The 19,811-nt window shown below is 41.5% G+C and overlaps 2 long non-coding RNA genes across 2 annotated transcripts; one reads left to right on the top strand and one right to left on the bottom strand.

Annotated features, from left to right (window-relative positions):
- The first annotated feature begins 1,054 nt into the window (after positions 1 to 1,054).
- On the top strand, positions 1,055 to 8,234 carry LOC140845541 (uncharacterized). The gene is made up of 3 exons (XR_012124375.1): positions 1,055 to 2,157; positions 6,311 to 6,493; positions 7,776 to 8,234. It is a non-coding gene; the product is annotated as an uncharacterized lncRNA (long non-coding RNA).
- On the bottom strand, positions 5,111 to 9,721 carry LOC118971454 (uncharacterized). The gene is made up of 4 exons (XR_012124373.1): positions 9,212 to 9,721; positions 8,180 to 8,238; positions 7,034 to 7,236; positions 5,111 to 5,790 (listed from the first exon to the last, which is right to left on the bottom strand). It is a non-coding gene; the product is annotated as an uncharacterized lncRNA (long non-coding RNA).
- Positions 9,722 to 19,811: the final 10,090 nt, after the last annotated feature.

The raw sequence follows: 19,811 nt of genomic DNA, 5'->3' as shown, positions 1-19,811 counted from the left end.
TCAGCTTCTCCTGTGTGCCTCTTCTCTAACCTGTGTCCATTCATGCAGTGTCTCCTGTGTACTGTTTCTGTCTAGAGCACAGATGGAGAAGAAATGAAGCCCATAGAGGAAGTCTGGGCCGTTTTCCAACACCAACAATCAGTTCTCCAGACATCAAGTGGGTGTCAACAATTAAGTTCAATTCTGACACTGACTGCCTGAGGTTAGCATCAGACTGCACAGATTTAGGGGTTCAGTCTTTCAGGACTGCTTCCACTTCAGCCCCCAGCTGTAAGTCCTGAGCCACCTGTGCTTCTGACTGACCATTTCTAAGTTGGCTGGGGTGGGGGGAGCTCTCACAAGCTCCTCCTCAGGTTCAGTAATTTGCTAGAATGGCTCATAAAATGCAGGTAACCACTCTACTTACATTTACTGGTTGCTATTAAAGGATCCAACTCAGGAACAGCCCCATTGAAGAGGGCAAGATATGGGGGCCGGGCACAGAGCGTGGTGCCTCTCCTGGTGCATTACCCTCCCAGCACCTCAGTGTGTTCACCAGCCAGAGGTCTGGATGGGGCTGACAGTTCCAGCCCTTATCACTTGGTCCTTCTGATGACCAGCCCCCCTCCTGAGGCTATCTGGGGGCCCCCCACCAAAATTTACTTCATTAGCAAAACCCAGGTCTGATAGGAAGGGGCTTGTTCAGAATTACAAGACATTCCTATCACTCAGGAAATGTCAAGGTTTTAAGAGCCCTGTGCAAGGAACATGGACAAAGACCAAATACATTTCTTTTTATGTCCCAGAGGGAGGTATTAGACCATCTCTTCCAGATCTGTGGTATAATGAAAACACAGGATGGACGCCTTGGCCACACATAAGAAAGATTTGAAATTTTCCACAGACCTGTGTCTGTTGATAAACGGGGTTTAGTGTTGGTTGGCTTCAGTCTCATGATGTGCTTACTGCTCTCATTATTTGGGCCCTGCTTACAGATAGCAGGGAAATTTCCATGGAATCGCTGAGAGGTAAAAACTCATAATGAGATCCATTTTGTGGTTGAGTGGAATGAATGAGTCTTGACATCTTCATGATTCTGCTATGTTCTACATCAATGTTCTTTATTTCACCAACAAGGAAGATGGTGGATTTATAAGGAAATAATCCAGATGCACAAATAGTAAATCATTGTACTTTACCACAGTTGAAGAAGGCTTAAAGATATTATCTAACATGATGGTCTTGTTTTCTAAATTCTGTGACTCAGTTTAGTATATCCATCAGATTGTTATGTAGTTAATAAAAATCATTTACTATAGACATTTGTCAAAACAAGGATTAGGATATAATATGACATAACAATGAACTTAAGGTTCAAATAAATTCTTTAACTGAATGCAAACTCATTCTAAAAATTTGTGTTAATTTTAATTTTTTAATTGAAATATAGTTATATACAATATTGTATTGCCTTCAGATGAACAACTTAGTGATTCATCACTTACGTACATTACTGAATGCTCACCATGGTCAGTGTGGTTACCATGTATCACCATACATAGCTGTTACAGTATTATGAGCTATATTCCCTATGTTATACTTCCATCCCTGTGACAAAACTATTTTATAATTTGATGTTTGTACCTCCTTAGCCCCTTAATCGATTTCACCCAGGCCCACTGCTTCCATGGTAGCCAACTGTCCATTTTCTGTGTTTATGAGTCTATTTCTATTTGTTCATTTGTTTTGTAGAGTGGTTCCTCAAACAACTCAAAATACAAATACAATTTGATCCAGGATGTTCACTCCTAGGAATTTACCCTAAGAATGCAACAGCCCAGTTTGAAAGAGACATATGCACCCCTATGTTTATTGCAGCCCTATTTACAATAGCCAAGAAATGGAAGCAACCTAAGTGTCCCTCAGTAGAGGAATGGATAAAAAACATGTGGTATATAAGCACAATGGAATTGATCCATAAGAAAGAAACAAATCCTACCATTTGTAACAACATGGATGGAGCTGGAGGATATTATGCCCAGTGACATAAACCAGGTGGAGAAAGACAAGTTCCATATGATTTCACTCATTTGTGGAGTATAACAATGAAGCAAAACTGAAGGAACAGGACAGCAGCAGAGTAACAGACTCCAAAGAAGTGGCTCTCAGTTCCCAAAGGTAGGGAGGGAAGGAGGGAGGGAGAAGGGGATTAGTGGGCATTATGATTAGCACACATAATGTAGGGGGGCCACAGGAAAGGCAAGGCTGTGCAGCATGGAGAAGACAAGTAGTGACTATAGCATCTTACTATGCTGATGGACAGTGACTGCAGTGGGGTCTGGGGGTTACATGATGATATGGGTGAATGTTGTAACCACAAGGTTGCTTATGTGAAAACTTCATAAGATTTTATATCAATTATACCTTAATACAAACATAAAAAAATTAGGGAATTAGTGGTAATGGTTGCAAAATTTTTTGAACCTACTGAAAGCCACTAAGTCATACACCTGAAAATGGTGAATTGTGTGGTGTGTGAATTGTATATCAATGAAAGACAGAGGCAGAGAGATTTGAGAAATACATTAATCAGATACAGTGAGCCTTCCATGAATCTTGACTCAAACAAAATAATTGTAAAAAAGGCATTTTGTAGGCAAATTAGAGATATTTGAATGTGTTATGCATATTGAATGAACTAATGAAAGAAATAGTATTCTGCTTGGCATAATAATGGTATGTGTGTTTTGTTTTTTGTTTACAAAGTCCTTTTCTGTCGGAGATAATTGCTGAAGTATTTGTAAGTGAAATGATATCATATGGTATTTCCCTTAAAAATGTAAATGGGAGATGGATGAAAAAAGAATGGAAAATGGTGATGTTTGTTAAAAATTAGTGATTGGTCTTCAGTTTCATTATACTGTATTTCCTCTACTTTTTAGTATGATTTAAAATTTCCATAATAAACCGTGCAACAATAAAAAACACAAGCATTTTAAATTTCTTTAGGGAAACACAGAAATGTTTCCTTATTATCATTAATGTCTTCTAGAATAAAATGTTTAAAGAACAGGAAGGCTTTGAATAGATCATGGTTCAAAGCTAAAGTTTGTTGATAATGATTGAAATACACATGCTGTTCTGAATGGAGTTCGCCTAACCATTCAGTCTTTTTTTCTCTAAAGACATACTCAGGAGAGTTATAAGTACACCTTCCCCAGAACCTCATTCCTCTTCAAATATTCTGAATGATTTCCTTCCTATTCAATTTAAATATGATAGAAAGTATAAAACTCTATGGAAAATAGGAAACTGATATTTATATTATATATAAGAGTTTCATAGTAACCAGTATTGTTCTGTTTTACTTATTTCATGTTTTTGGCTTCTTTTGAAAATAATTTTGTGATAGATGAAGTCTGGAACTTTCCCAAGTTTAAACCATACACATATATTTTAAAGTTACAGAAATATCTATGAGAAACCTAATTGTTTACACATCTAAGAGGTCTTCACACTTCCATTTCCATCAGAAAATGGACATTTTCTCAGAGTCTTGAGCTAAACATCGGGGATTCCATCGAGCAGTTGGAGTGAGCCTCCCAAGGTGAAGCTAGATGACAGTCATGGAGGTGTCTTATTATTGGGCATTCAGACAACTGTGGGAGATGCATCTTCCAAAGATTGCTATGGGCCATTTTCCCTCAAGTGGCTCTTGTGTTAAGTGGCCTTGCCCTCCCCATCACCACATGGACTCTGCCCTTCCCTTGGAGCCTTCCTGTCCCTCTGAGCTACTCCAAACCCCACGGGACAAAAGAGGTTTCCCTGGGACTGAGGCAATATCATAAATTGCTTTAGTATCCTGGGGGCTCCTGGCTCACTGTCTGAGGATGTTCCCTTCAGGGCAGGCTTCATGCTACAGGAATTCAGCCCTGTCCCCACCACCCAAAGACACCTGAGATCTGATGGAACTGTGGAGATTTATGGCCCATAAGCCTGCAATAGGGTCATGCAAAGACACATTCCAGGGGATCAGGCATTTCAGACGTGCTGGGAACCCAAATTTCAGGCACACTTCCAGGTTCCAGTCCTTTGCTTCCCAGGAACAGTGCCACAACAGCCCTCATTAACCTGTCCAGGGCTTTCCTGTGCCCTTGACACCCACTGTGGACCCCAGACCTCAGCTCCATCACTTCTTACTTCCCTGTGTGTAGTTCCTCTCTCCACCGCTCAACCCACCAGTCTCTGCTCAAATGCCCCCTTTCTCCAGGCTTAGTTACCTGCCCCTCTGTGACCCTTTCACACTCTCCTCCTCCCGTGTTCTCAGCACCTCCCTCTCTGGGCAGCACCAGCTTCCACTGAGTTTGGGAAAATCTCTTCCACACAGGGAGGTCTGTGATACTGTGGCCACTACATCAATTCAAGCACTTTCAGTACAGGGTCCAAACAGCAGAATGGGTTCATCTTGGAGCCTCCAAACCTTCCTATGGTCACATCTGACATACTTATCACAGACCACACAATTTCACTCCAAACCCCCAATATTTGTCATTTTAGGCTACACAGTTGGATTTGTGTACCTATGAGTGAAGTTCCCATTGAAGGTCCTATGGGGCATGTGGTCCATCACAGATGGACTCAACTGGAGCTGCTGGAGTTCTTGTGGGTGAGACCCCAGTTGTTCTCCATGTCATGGCCTCATGAGGACATATGGGCAACATTAACTAAATACTTCCACCTACACTTTACACACCCTTAACAGGGAGCATGAGGATTTTAAGCACACACAGAACAGATGGGTATATTTGCCTCTTTAGAATGCAGCATGTAGGCAGTTTTTTAAAAATAAATGGAGGGATTAGGAAGCTGGGTATAAATTAGGGCTCAGATCACAATGTGGGTGCTCTCACCACTCTGAGATGAGAGCTCTCTTTTGAAGGTTATCTTCAAATCTGGGAGCTGACCTTTTCCCCTTGCAGATCCAACACAAGCACTCTTGGCAACACACTGTGTCTAGTCCTTCCTTAACTGCAAAATAGCCACGTGGTCTCCACTGGCAGTTCGGGAAGACACACCAGAAACTAGCTCTGTGACATTTGTCCTTAACCTCGTCTGGTTATAAACATCTTGGCTCAAATTATCATGATTTCTAAAGTCCTTTTCCAGTTTAGAAATCAGGTATGTGTGTTCAGTTTTCTAAAATGTGATTTTTTTCCTTATTAAATAATGTACTTTGTCTGTTAGGCAATTTATCATATTTTGCTACATTCAAATGTGGGGTTCAACCAGAAATAAAGTGCAGCTCATGTAAGATCTGCATATTTACAATGAGAGGCCACTCAGCCATGTGCCTACTGGACCACTAGGACATTCATTTATGTCTTTATGGACCTGTTATATTTTGACTATACAAAAGTTTATGATTAAAATGAGAAAAATTATAACTTATGCATATGAAAATATTTTAAGAAATGAAATTTTACCATTCTTTTAAAACATGAAACTTTAGGTTATTAAAAAAAAGCTGGTTATAGACATAATTAGAGAAAGGACAACATTTTACCTATGAAGAATTTCACAGAATTCAAACCACACACAGATATCAATGATTCAAGTTTTTTGTTACACTTAATAAGATCTGGTCAATTTTAAGATAAAATTCCTCCAATGGATGTTCTGCTTTCAAAGAATCCTCTTAATCACTGCCATCTCACACAGGTGGATAGCTGCCCAGGGAGGCAATTCAACAGTTGGTTTTTCCAGTCTCTGACCATGTTTATACAGCCATTCATACCCCAGCCTGTACCACATCTGAAATATGAGGGGGTTTCCTATTTATTCAAAGAATCGAACACATTTATCTTTATTATCAGTAACATATGAGATTTAACAGTGCAACTGAGGTCAAGATAGTTTCAGAAAGAATCAGGCAGTTCTTGTTCAAGTTTGAGTCATAAACCCACATATCATTCTTATCTCCCAAACCTTTCACATAACTGCAGATTTAGAGACAGGAAGTCAAACTCTTGGGGACACATGTTTTTCAGAATTAGGAAACTTTTCACATTTGGAAATACAATGAAACAATCTAAATACACTAGCAAATGAGATCAGTAACTCAACCTTATAATCTAACATTAATACGAGAGTGTTCACCTTAAATAGGATAAAGAATTTGGGATTTCCAAATTGTGCTCAGGATTTGAAGCTCTGTAGCTAAATATTGACTCCAAAATGTGTTCCCTTTCAGTTTCAAATGAAAGAATTTTTGGCATTTTATATGTGTTTTTGACAACCCAATATTTATTATCATCTGATTCTGCTCCTTCAGACCATAGCCAGCCACCAGAATGCAATGATTCAAATTTTTACTATTGCAATGTGGACCATAATAAATGCCTGAAAGTAATGGTGAATGCTGTGTGAGGACCTCCAAGTCCCATGTGACAGTAACCCAGACTATCGACCACAGTAAGGAAAACATCTCAAAATTCAGCTAATAACATAAATCCAGGTAAGATTTAAAAACATTATTTTTAATGAAGGCTGGATATAGGCCGTCATCTGACACATGCAAATGTAAATGGGAAGAATCTTTTCTGTAAACAACTTAAGTGGCATATGAAACCACTCACTGAGATGTTGTCATTGTACTCTTAGGATGTCAGCAGAAAGAAAGATATTTGTGTTAATGGGTTCTTTCCTAATTTAATTATAGTAGTAAGATACTTTGGAAAACTTAAAAATTCTAAGAATTGGTAAAAATTAAAAGTAAAATAAGCTATGCCAGTGGTGTGGTGCAGCCCATTAAGTACACTTATGATGTAATAAAATAATGGGGATATGGTTTAAGTGATGTCAAATGGAAATACTGTGGGCAAATATTATGGATACAGAGTGAACAACTCTGTTAAAAACACACCGCCAAAAAATTCTGGCTTGAATTCTACATAACAAAGAATCAATCTTGCTGTGTGTAAGGTGGTTTTCCAACTTTTCTGTCTATATTTCTGCATAGAGGTTGAATGATAATAAGGCAAGCAGCTTTACTTACCTTTGTATGATATGGATAAAATAGATCCAAGTCCACACCTCCGTTGCCAAGAGCATACTGGAATGCGTAATCCATTAGTCCACCTCTGCAGCCCTATTGCCTTGAGGGCCGAAGCATTCCGCGTGATTCTGCTCACTCAGTGGAACAAGTCTGCCGGTTTTCCTGAACACTTGTCCTTCAAGGACACCAGCTTCACTAAATGCCTAACCAGAAGCACAATGACGTGGAAACAAAAAGAAAAAAAACCCTCTCAGTCTACTAAAGAAATAGACTTTCACAACAACTCTTTTACCTGAAACACTTTCTAAAACTTAGTGAACTGTGCACTGTTTCACAGTGCACCAAGGCAAGCATGCCAGTTCGTTTCTGGCTTTATTCTCGGAGGCAGACCTGCTCAGTGCTGTCCTACCTGGTCCTTCAGAGGACTTACACAGCCTTTCTCCCTCCCGTCCACAGCTGGGGTGATCTCAGCAAGGGGAAGTTCTGGGAACACGTTCCCCCGCTTCTGCTTGTGCTTTATAATGCCAACCATCACCCACCTGAAATCTTCATTGGTCTTTAATCAAAAGGAAGTTGAACAGGAGAAAAGTAAGACAGTTTTTTTGTTAAACTGCTGAGGAGAGGAAGCACCCAAAGTTCAGCAATTGATGCCACACTCATCATGTCAAAAAGGCATTCATTGCCATGCAAAGCGGTGGCTCCCTAGGTCATATTCCTGATTGTGCCTGTCCATCATTTTCAGGTTCTCCCATGCTGCTCTCCTCCACCCTTCTTCATTCTGGGCAAACATATGACTCATCATCTTTATTTCTATTTAAAACCAACTCACCAGCACAACATGAATTTTCAGAGAGGAAGAGAAACCATGGCCAGGGTGCCCTTTATACCCCAGGGAGCTGATGTCCAGCACCCACACAATGGAATTTACCTCCACATTCTGCTCAGCAATGGGAGCCATGATTATCGCCTTGGTGAGAGCCACCTCGAGAATCTGCTCTGCGCTATAAACTCCCAACAGCACCAACCCCTGTCTGTGGGATCCCTATGGATAGTTTCAGCTGTTTCCAGCTTTGCCATGTAGTGTCCCATGTGCTGCCTCTCACTGGGACCATTGAGTATCCAAGCCACTGTCTACTTGTGGAGCACCTGAGGCTGTTTCCAAGTCCAGGACAGTCAGGAGGAGTGAAGAATGTACATTTACAAACCTAGGAAAGAAAACAAAATGAGTATCTGTTTAGACAAAACCTAGCAATTAAAGGGCATATGCAAGAAACTAAAAAATGGTTTGCTGCACTCCTTCAGCATATGCAACGGGGGTCAGAAGTGGACATACCTTAGGCTACATGTGAGGGATTAGGGTGAGAGTCAGTGGTTAATGTTCAGGAGTAAGGGTTAGGATTCAGATAAGTGTCCAGTTATGCAGGTTGGGTTCAGCATGAGGGTTCAGGGCTGGGCTTGGGGTTCATATTCAATGTAGTCTTTGTGTTTGTGTTCAGGATTTTGGATTCACATTTGGGTTTAACTTCAGAGTTCTGGTTCTGGGGTTATAAATCTGGCTCAGAAGTTTAGGATATTGGAATCTGGGGTCCAGTCAGGGATAAGGATTAAGGTTTTGTTTGGGTTAAGTTCACTGGGTTGATAACATTACACTTAGAGTTAGATCGGGGCTTAGGGTTAGGGCAAAGTTTCAGTTTAGCTTTCAGTGTACAGTGGAGTGTGAGTGAGGGTGAGGGTGGGGATGAGTGTTATGTTCAGGGTTATGTCCAGGATTAGCTTTAGATTTGAGTTAGGGTTGGGGTGAAGGTATGGTGATGGTTAGGTTAGGATAAGGATTATGTTTGTCTTTCTGTTAACAGTGAGGTCGAGGTAATGGTGAGATTATGGTTTAGGGCCAGCGTTAAGGTTAGGTTTAGGGTAAAGTATATAGTGAAATTATGACTATGTTAGAGTTAGCCTAAGTGTTATGATCAGTTTTCATGGTAGCCCCAGGCTAACAGTGAGGTGTGGGTGAGGATGAGGATGAGTGATATGGGTTGAAGGTTAGGCTGAGAGTGAGGGTGAATTTTTGACTCTAGGTTGAGCATTATGATCCTTATTTTCCCGAGGGTAGTGCTGAGGTCAGACATCTTTTCTAGGAAGGAAGCTAGAGGACAGCCCAGGAGCATAACACACACTCACTAGGATTGATCAAAGTCCTTTCTCTATGAGCCATATGGGTCACTGTGGCCAAAGCACAAATGGATGCCTTGGTTCTGGGTGCCACTTTCTCTATAGGCACCTAGGAGATCAACCCCAGTCTTCCCAAGGACCAAACCCACAGCTGAGTCTCCAGGCCCTGAAGGAGGTACCTGCTGTCCTCACAAGGCAGCTTCTGTGTCTAGGAAACATTCATCACAATTGCCACTGTGACATCATGGATATACCACAACACTGGTGTTCATGTAAGTCCTCCATACCAGATGTCCTTCCCCTTGGATGCATCTACTGCAGAGCCTTGAGAAGCTGCATCATCACAGTCAGCAAATAGCACAGGGTCAGTCACATGTATGGAGAGATATGGCCTGGCACGTCCAAATGCATGAACTGCAGGCACATGTTCCACACCTCCTGCATCCACACAGTCACACAGACATCTTTTCCTCTGGGTGTGCATCAGGGATCAGGTGAGAGTCAATGGTAGCTGTCAGGGTTCCTGCAGGCACAGGTTAGTTTGGATTTCATTTCAGGTGTTTATTGTGGGGGTTCAGCTGTTGTTTTCATGCTTCAGAGTCAGCCATGGGATTTGGATTCACTTAAGGTGGTTAGGTTTGTGGTTTCTGTTAGGGTTTTGAGGTTCAGGATAGGGCTTCTTGTACAGGGTAAAGTGTGTGGGTTTGTGTGTTCATGGATTGGTGTTCATGGTTTGGGTAAGGGATTAAATTTATGGTTGAGGGTTGGGGTTAGAGTTAGTGTTGAGCTTGAGCTTTTTGAGTTAGTGTTAGGCTTAGTGTTAGGGCCGAGGTTTAAGGATAGATTTACTGGTAGGGTATGGGTTAGAGCTAGGATTACAGTGACGTGTGTGAGAGGGTAAGTGTTATGCTTTTGGGTAACTGTTAGGCTTAAGATTAGAAGTAGGCATAGCTATACAGTGATGGGAATCAGATAATGTGGAAGACTATCTCCAAGCTAACTTATATATGGTCCTCTTACTGAGATGAAATTTCAGCATGAACTTGCCTCAAACATGGAAAACTGAGTGAATTGAGAAAGAATACACATTTTGCTGAACAAAATATTCAAGGACAAATTTTTATGTGAGAATTTAATTGCTGGGGAAATTAATTTTTGTATTATTGGTTTCAAAAGTAAATGTGCTCTTACATAACAATTGGTCCTAAGCCTACAAGGAGTGACAAGGGGCTCATATCAAGAAGTCTGCTAGAAGGATTCCTTCTCAGTCATCCAGGAAGTAATTCAGTTGCTTATCATTCCAGTTCTAGGACCAAGCCACACTACTTGAATCTAGGATTCCCTACACCTTCACAGCCAGCAGGAGGATATGGCATAGTATTTCCCTAACAAAAGATCTATATTGGTCTCTTTTGTCCATTCTTTATATTTGGCTGGAGAATTGTGAGGACACTAGTCCCACCTTGAAAATTATGGCAAATCTTCTTAAATCAAATGATGAGCCACTTGATACCACCTGTAATTTTGAACTCCATCTGGATTTTTGAGATGAGTTTGCAGTGGGTTTTCTCACCTCTGACACTGAATTTTTGGGGCACGGTAGTTGATTCTGTTGCTTGCTTCATTGTGCATTGTAGATGTTGCAAAGCATGCATCTGACATTGCCAAATATCACCAGAGGCAAAATCATTTTATACTTGAGATCTGCAGCCCCAGAGTTTGAGAATAGGATGCATCCTGGCATAATTACAAACAATTCTGCATTGTTACCCAGATGAGAACCCTTGATGGACAAGTCCACTGTCCAGACCCATTTTTGACACGGAAAATGGGCTTCCTCAGAGGACCATTTTACAGAATGTACTTTTCTATAAATTCAATCCCATAATCAGATCACATAAGTAGATCACATAATCAGATCTACCCTAAGTGAGTGTTTGAAGATTGCAAGAAGCCTAATGAACACTGGTTTCTCAGTCTGAGAAGAGAAACAAAAACAAAACCCGAAATGATTCCATTCAGCCAGCTTAGAGCCTAATCTGCTAGAAACAGAGATTTGGCAGGAAAAATTATCTTTCCATTTTTACAAGGATCACACAGGAAAGTATGTGTACATCAGAGTGGGATTACCAAGAGAGCCATTCACCTTAAGGGCATATCCAAGGAATTAAATAATGGTGTTGATACAGCCCTTCAGCATATGCTACTGGGCTTTGAAGAGGACAAGGCAGTTTCTTTAGATTCCTAAATCTCCAGGTGAGGGGTCTGGGTGAGAGTCGACAGTTAGGCTTCCAGGTAAGGGGTAGGGTTCCTATAAGAGTAAAGGGTGCCACTTCAATTTGAGTGGTTCAGGTTCATTGTGAGGGGCCAAGGTTTGTGTTGGGGTTCATGTTCATGAGGTAAGTTTGCACTTGGGTTCAGAGTTTAATGTTCAGGATCTCATTAATCTCTGGCATTCTGGTTCATTGGTTAGAGTTCAGATTCATGTGTTTGGGATTTCAGGGTCCAGCATCCAGGTTAGGAAAATGGGTTAGTGTTGGGCGTAGGGTTAGGTATATGATGAAGATATTGTTATGGTTAGAGTTAGAATAATGGGATAGGTTTAGATTAGCAGTTCTGTTTACCTTTGATCAACAGTGATGTGTGGGTGAGGGTGAGGATGGGTACAGTGTTAGGGCTGGGTCTTAGATTAGATTTGCTTTATGCATGCACTGTAGGCGAAGTTACAGTTTTGGTTAGATTTAAAGTAAGGGTTTAGGTTAATAGACTGTTTAAGTTTGTCTTTTGGTTAACAGTGAAATGTCATTGAGGATGATGTTAGCATTTAGGCCTAGGGTTTAGGTTAGGTTAAAGGTTTTGTGTACAGTGAAGTTATAGCTTCAGTTAGCAAAAAGGGTAAGGTAAGGGTCAGTGTTTAGTTTACCTCCAGCCTAACAGTGAAGTGTGGGTGATGCTGAGGTTGTTGGGTGATGGGAGAAGATAAGGGTGAGAGTGAGGGTGAGGTTTTAGCTGCACATTGTGCATTCCAATCCCCAAATTGTGAAGGGGAACATTTGGCTAAAGTGTCCCACCTGTGCCCCTACCTTTCAAGTGGATGAGGTTATAGGATAACCCACGAGCAAGACCCACACTCACTAGGGTGGGCACAGAACTGAATGCCTTTCTCATTGAGATATATATATGCCTTGTGTCTGGGTTCTATTTTCTCCAAAGTGGCTAGGGTTAACAACTTTCACCTCACTGAGTACTGCACCTTCTACTGAGGTCCCAGGCCCTGAAAATGGAATCTGCTCTCCTTACAAGCCAGCATCTCTATTTAAGCTACAGTTGATTCAGCCACCACTGTGACATCATGGATCTATGGGAACACTGGTGCTCATGCAAGTCCTCCACACAATAAGTGCTTTCCATCAGACACATCTACTGCAGAGCCCTGAAAAACTGAAACATCTCAGACAGTGAATATCAGGGGTTCAGTCACATGTGTGGAGAGCTCTGCCATGGCACAAAAAATGCATGAGCCACCAGCACATGTTCCACAGCTACTGCATCCATGCAGCCACTTGGTGATCCATTCAGATGGGTCAAGGTCAGGCATCAAGGAGAGAGTCAACGGTTAGCTCTCAATGCTCCAGTTGCCTGAGGGTTCAGCTGTGCAGTTTGTTTCAGGGCTTAGTGTGGGGTTCATGTATTAGTTACTAGCTTAGGAGTCAGAAGTGGAGTTTGGTTAGGTTTTGAGTTTGTGTTCAGTGGTTCAGAATTCAAAATCAGTTTTCTTGTTCAGGGTTGGGGTTTCTGGATTCAGTGGTTAGTGTCAGGGTGCTGGTAAGTGTTAAGATTTTTGGTTGATGTTTAGGGTTAGACTTAGTGTTCAGTTTAAGGGTTAGAGTTTGTGTTAGGCTTACTGTTAGAACTGAGATTTAGGGTAAGATTAGGGTTTGTTCTTGGGTTTGGGGTCAGGTTACTCTGCTGTTTGACTTAGGGTTGTATTTTTGGTTTTGGGTAAGTCGTAGGCTTAGGGATAGATTTAGATCAAATAAAATCAGCTAATGGGGAAGACTATCTCCAAGCTAATTTATAGTAGATCTTCTCATGAGGATTAAATTTCAAAGTGAACTTCCCTTAAGCATAGGAAACTAAATGACTGAATTTGGAAACAGAATTTCCATATCTTAGAAAAATATTCCTGTTTATATCTCTGGGTGAGAATTCAGTGCTGGGTTAACCAATTTTTATCTTCCTGGCTTCAAAACTATGTATGCTCTTACAATTTAGTAGGTCCTAAGCCTACAAGGAGTGACAATGTACTCACATCAAGATGTCTGCTAGGCTGGGTTCTGTCTCAGTCATCCATGGAAGAATTCACTTGCTTTAACATTCCCAGTTCTAGAACCAGGCTAGAAGACTTGAATCATGGACACCTTATAATTAATGGCAGGAAAACATGATGGAATATCTCCCTAACTCCTGATCTATTTTTGTCTATTTTGCTCATTTATTCCCATGCTGGTGGGGAATTATGAGGATACTGGTCCCACCTAGAAAATTATACCAAATCTTTGTAAATCAAACAATGAGTCATTTGACATCATCTGCCACAATGAAGCACACCTGGAAGTTTGAGCTGAGTTTGTCTGCAGTGGATTTTCTGAACTTCTGACACTGAATTTTGGGGATGTGATAGTGTTTTTTGTTTCTTGTTGCTGTTTGCATTGTATATGCTGAGCAGCATGTATTTCAACATTGAGTAATATCGCCAGTGGCAAAATAATCTGTGATTGAGTTTCACCACCCCAGAGTTTGAGAACAACAGGCATCCTGAAATATCGGCAAGCAATGCCCCATCCCTTATCCGGATGAAAACTATTGATTGTCAAGTCTACTTCCGGACCCATTTTTGCCATGAATAATTTGGTTTTCCCAGAGAAGCAACTCACAGTAGGCACTTTTCAAAATGTTCAGTCCCATATTGCAGATCATATGCAAACATCTGTTGCTAGAATGTAAAACATTTCAAAGCTGTCCCTTGTCAGAAACAAAGATTTTATGATGAGGGACTACAGGACAGCTCCCAACTGATATCCCATTGAAATGACTGTTTTGGTACAAAGGATTATTAGTTGTAGGGAGTATCATGTCCCCACTTTTGGTATAAAGTAACCTGTTTACCTTTTGTTGATGATAGGTAAAGTAAGTAGTTTCTAGAATGACCAGTGGGTTTTTGTCTTGCTAAGTCAGTGTTTAAAGATTTCAAGAATCCTTATGATTTTAGTTTTCTCAGTCTGAGAAAAGATTTACTCATGATGCATATCAGTTGCTGGCAATTGAGACCTATAAAAGGCAGGAGAAGAAAGAGAATAGAAGAAACATGAAAACAAAAGCGAGAATGACTTCTTTCAACTGTCTTAGAGCCAAGACTACTAGGAACAGAGATTCTTTGAAACATTTCCTTTCTGTTTTTACCAGTATCCTGCAAGGAAGCAATGTGTGCATAAAGGCGGGACAACCAAGAGAGCCATTCACCTAAAGGGCAGATACAAAGAATTGCACAGTGGTTCTGCTGCAGTCTTTCAGCATATGCATCTGGGGTCTCAATTGGACACTGTTGTTTATTTCAATTTTTAATGCTCCACTTGAGGGTTCATGGTGAGAGTCAGAGGTTAGGCATCCAGGGTAAGGTTTAGCAGCTGAAAAATTATCCAGGGTTCCAGTTCAGTTTGAGGAGTGTGAGCTTAGTGTGGGAGTAAGGAGTTATTTTGGCGTTTGTGTTCAAGTTTTAGATTTTGTGCAAGGGTTTCTGGTATGGGGTTCAGGTTTGGGTTGAACTCAGGCATGTTAGGGGTAAATGTTGGGGTTGGGTTTAGGGTTAAGTTTAAAGTGAAGATATTGTTTTTGTTAGAGTCAGGGTAATGGGTGAGGATTAGCATAAGGGTTCAGTTTAGCTTTTGACCAACATGTGGTGTTGGTCAGGGTGAGGGTAAGGGTAAGAGTTAGGATTAGTGCTACATCTAGAATTAAGATTAGGTTAAGAATTACCTTTATAGTGAAGTTATGGTTATGGTTAGAGTTAGAATAAGGGGTTAAGGTAGGAGAAGGGTTAAGTTTGTCGTTCAGTTAACAGTGAAGTTTGCATGAGAGTGAGGTTAGTGTTTATTGGAACAGTTAGGGTAATGTTTAGGATTAGGTGTAGGGTGAAGTTATGGTTTCAGTTAGAGTTAGAATATGGGGATAAGGTTAGGGTCAGGATTCAGTTTAGCTCCTGTTTAACAGTGAGGTGCAGGTGAGGCTGAGGGTGAGGGGTGAGGGTTGGATTAGGATTTGGGAGAGGTAGCAATATTAGGTGTTGTGTATGTGTTCAGGGTTTTGGGGCTCACAATTCTCTGATTCTGAGATTACATTGGAGCATTGTGGGTTCAGGGTTTCAGAATGAGGGATTCAATTTCCACTTGCATTTAAGGGTTAAGGTTTTGGATTGAAGGTTAGAATTTAGGGCCATGGTAAGGTGAGGTTTAGGCTACAGGTTGAACGTTATCATCTACATTTTGCCAAGGGGAATGCTGGAAACAGTTGAATCACCTGGTGTTCATAGGCACCCCTGCATTTTCTAACGTTGAGGCCACAGGGCCACCCAGGAGCAGGACCTGTGCTTGCTAGGGTCAGGCAAGAAGTGAATTGCTTTCTCTATGAAGCATGTGGGTCACCAGTGTCCAAAGTACTAACAGACCCCTTGGCTCTCTTTTCAATTTTTTCTAAAGCCACCAGGGTGAGCAGCCCCCACCTTGCTGCTGACACCCCTACAGCTGAGGCCGTAGGCCTGGAATTGCCATCCTACTCTCCTCACCAGGCAGCCTCAATCTCTAGGATTCCATCATCATAGTCACCACTGTGATGTCCAAGAACCATGGTAACGCTGGCACTCATACAAGTCCTCCCTACCAAGATTGCTCCCCTCTGGATGCATCCTCTGCAGATCCCTGTGAAGCTGCATCATTTCCCACAGTGAACTTCAGGTGTTCAATCACATGCACGGAGAGCCCTGCCATGGAACTCCCCAATGTGTTAATCTCCTGCATTCATTCAGCCACACAGGCATTGATTTATCTGGTCCAGTCCAGGGATCAGGGTGAGGGTTAAGGGTTAGCATCAGGATTCTTGGTTTGCAGGCTTAGGCTTCAGATTGGGATCCAGTGTTTTACTGGTTGCTTCAGGTGTCAGTTTCATTCTTACATTTTGGATTAGGGTTTGGGATTGGTAGCAATATTAGGTGTTGTGTATGTGTTCAGGGTTTTGGGGCTCACAATTCACTCTCTGATTCTGAGGTTATAGTGGAGCATTGTGGGTTCAGGGTTTCAGAATGAGGGTTTCAATTTCCATTTGCATTTAAGGGTTAAGGTTTTGGGTTGAAGGTTAGAATGATGATTAGTGTTACACTTAGTGTTAGGACAGGTTTAAGGATTGCATTTGGTTTAGGTTATGGGTTAGGGTTTGAGTTACACTGAGCTGTGTGAGAGTTAGGGTTATTGTTTAGGGCAAATGTTAGACTTAGTGATAGAGTTAGGGATAGCTATAGAGTGTGAGGAATCAGTAAATGCGAAATACTATTTCTAAGCTAATTTATAGATGATCTGAGATGAAATTTTAAGGTCAAATTCCTTTAACCATAGGAAACTAAATGACTGAATTGGAAAAATAATATATATTTCTTTGAACAAACTATTTCAGGATAAATCTACCTGAGAGAATTCAGTTGCTGTGGTAACCAATTTTCATAGTCCTGGATTTAACACTATATATACTGTTAGTTTAGTTGGCCCTAAGCCTACGATGAGCAACAATGGGCTCACAGCAAGATTTCTTCTAGGCTGGTTTCCTTCTCAATCATCCAGGAAAGAATTTAGTTTCTTTAACATTCAGAGTTCTAGGACCAAGCTACATGACTTGAATCATGGACCTCTACACCTTCACAGTCATCAGAAGAACATGATGGAATATCTCACTGATGGAATATCTCACTGACTGCAGATCTGTTTGGTCTATTTTGACCATTCTTTCCACTTGGCAGGAGAATTTTGAGGACACTCGTACCTCCTTGAACATCATGGCAAATCTTTAAAGAAACAATGAACCAGTTGATATCGCCTGCTACATTGAATCCCAATAAGATGTTTGAGCTGAGTTTGCCTATAGTAGGTTTTCTCACCTTCTCAGAGTGAATTTTGGTGGAAAGATAGTCTTTTCTGTTGCTTGTTGCCCTGTGCTTTGTAGATGGTGAGCAGCATACTTTTGGCCATTGTCAAATGTCAACAGATGCAAAATTATTTGTCCTGGAATTCCACGAACCCAAAGTTGGAGAATAAGAGAAATCCTTATATAAATTCAAGCAATGCCCCATCACTTAACACAGATGAGACTTTTTGATGCAAAAGTCCACATTGCACACCCCCTGTTGACATGGAAAAGGGATTCCCCCATAGCAGCGACTCACTGAATGTACTTTTCTAAAAGTTCAGTTCTGTACTCAAGATCAGATATTAAACTCTGTTGTTAGTGTGAAACACATTTTAAAGTCGTCCCTTTTCAGGAACAAACATTTGATGAGGAGGGACTAAAGGTCAGCTGCAAAGTAATAACCCAGTGAATTGGCTGTTTTCCCAAAAGGATCATGAATCCTGGTAGTGTCACTGCCCCACTTTCAATACAAAGCAACAAGGTTTTCCCCTATGTTGACAAGAGGAAATGTAGTTTTCTGTAGTGACCAGTTGCTTGCCTGCCCAAGTTAATGTTTGAATATTGCAAGAAGCCTAATCAACACAAATTTCTCACTCTGAGAAAATATTCACTTGAGATGAAAATCAGGTGCTGTCAGTTGAGAACTGTGCAAGATAGGAAATTCCTTTTTGTTTACCAGGATCCTGCAAGGAAATCTTGTGTGCATAAGGGACAACCAAGAGAGACATGAACCAAAAGGGCAGATCCAAGGAAATAAATAATGGTTCTGCTGCAGTACCTCAGCATATGAAACCAGGCTCTGAAGAGGACATGGTTGTTTCTCATGATTCCTAAGGCCCCAGGTGAGGGGTAAGGGTGGGAGTAGATGGTTAGGATTCAGGGGTTAGGGTTAGGGTTTGGATGAATATCCAGAGTTCCCTTTAGGTTGGGGGCTTTGGATTCAGAGGGAGGCTTCAGGATTCACTTTGAGGTTTGAGTTCAAGGGTTAGTCTTTGTGTTTATCTTCTCTGGGGTTCATTTTTGGTTCTAATCTGGGGTTCTGGTTCAGTGGTTAGAGTTCGAATTCAGGGGTTGGAATTTCAGATCAGGAGTCCAGATTGGAAGTAGGGATGGGTTCGAGTTAGGGTTAGTTTTACAATGAAGTTATCGTCATGGTAAGTTATCATGAAGGTATCATTCAGGGTAAGGCTTTAGTGTGAGTGTAAATGTTCACTTTAGCTTTCAACCAAGAGCGAGTTATTGGTCAGGGAGAGGGGGAGGATGACTGTTAGCATTTGGGCTATGACTGTGATCAGGTTAGTTTAAGGGTGAGCTTTAGGGGGAAGTCATGGTTATAGTTAGGGTTCAGTTAAGATTTTAGGTCAGGAAAAGGCTTAAGTTTGCTGTTAGGGGAACACTGAAGTGTAGGTGACTATAAGGTTAAGGTTTTGAGTGTGGGTTACAGTTAAGTTTAGGGTTTGGTGTAAGGTGAAGTTATGGCTTCACTTAGAGTTCATATGAGGGGTGAGGCTTAGGCTTAGGGTCAGCATTCAGTTTAGCTCCAGGCTAACAGTGAGGTGTGGGTGAGGCTGAGGATGAGGGAGAGGATGAGGTTGAGGGTAACTGAGGGGTTGAAGCTTCAGGATGAGAATTACCATTCCAAAGGTGTTGACAGGGATGCTGGACTCTGTGTTGGGTCCCCTGGCATTCTTCCTGAGCCCCTGTGTTTCAAGGAATGTGGATACAGAACAGCCCAGGAGCAAAACCCACACTTGCTAGTGATGAGCAGGAACTGAATGGCTTTCCCTATGAACCATATGGATCACCGTGGCACAAAGAAAATCCAGGCATCTTGGACATGGGTTCCATTTCCTCGATAGCCAACAATGGGATCAGCTTGCATCTCACCAAGGACTGCATCCACACCTGAGGCCCCAGGCCCTAAAGAGGGAATCTTCCTTGTTCAACAGGAAACCTCTGTTTCTATGAAACAATCATTACAGTCACCACTCTGATGTCATGGACTATCACAACACTGATGCTCATGCAAGTGTTTCAGATCAGAAGTCCTTCTCATTGGATGCATCCACTCCTTATCCCTGAGAGCTGCGTCATCTCAGATAGTGAACATCAGAGGGTCAGGCACATGTATGTATTTGTGAAGGTACATCCAAATACATGAAACCCCAGCACATGTTCCACACCTCCTGAATACATCCAGTCACACAGAGATCCATACCCCTCAGTCCTTGTCAGGGATGATGGTGAGAGTCTAGTGGTAGCTGGAAGGATTTGAGGACATGTAGGGTAAGACTTTCCACCTGGTTTCAGGAATGTAATGTTTCATATGTCCTTTTCATGTTTAGTAGTTAGACCTGGTGTTTGGGTTCCATTGTAGTAG

This window comes from Manis javanica, chromosome 13 (genome assembly GCF_040802235.1).
Source record: "Manis javanica isolate MJ-LG chromosome 13, MJ_LKY, whole genome shotgun sequence".
Lineage (NCBI taxonomy): Eukaryota > Metazoa > Chordata > Mammalia > Pholidota > Manidae > Manis > Manis javanica.
This window is presented reverse-complemented; position numbering and strand designations above follow the sequence as displayed.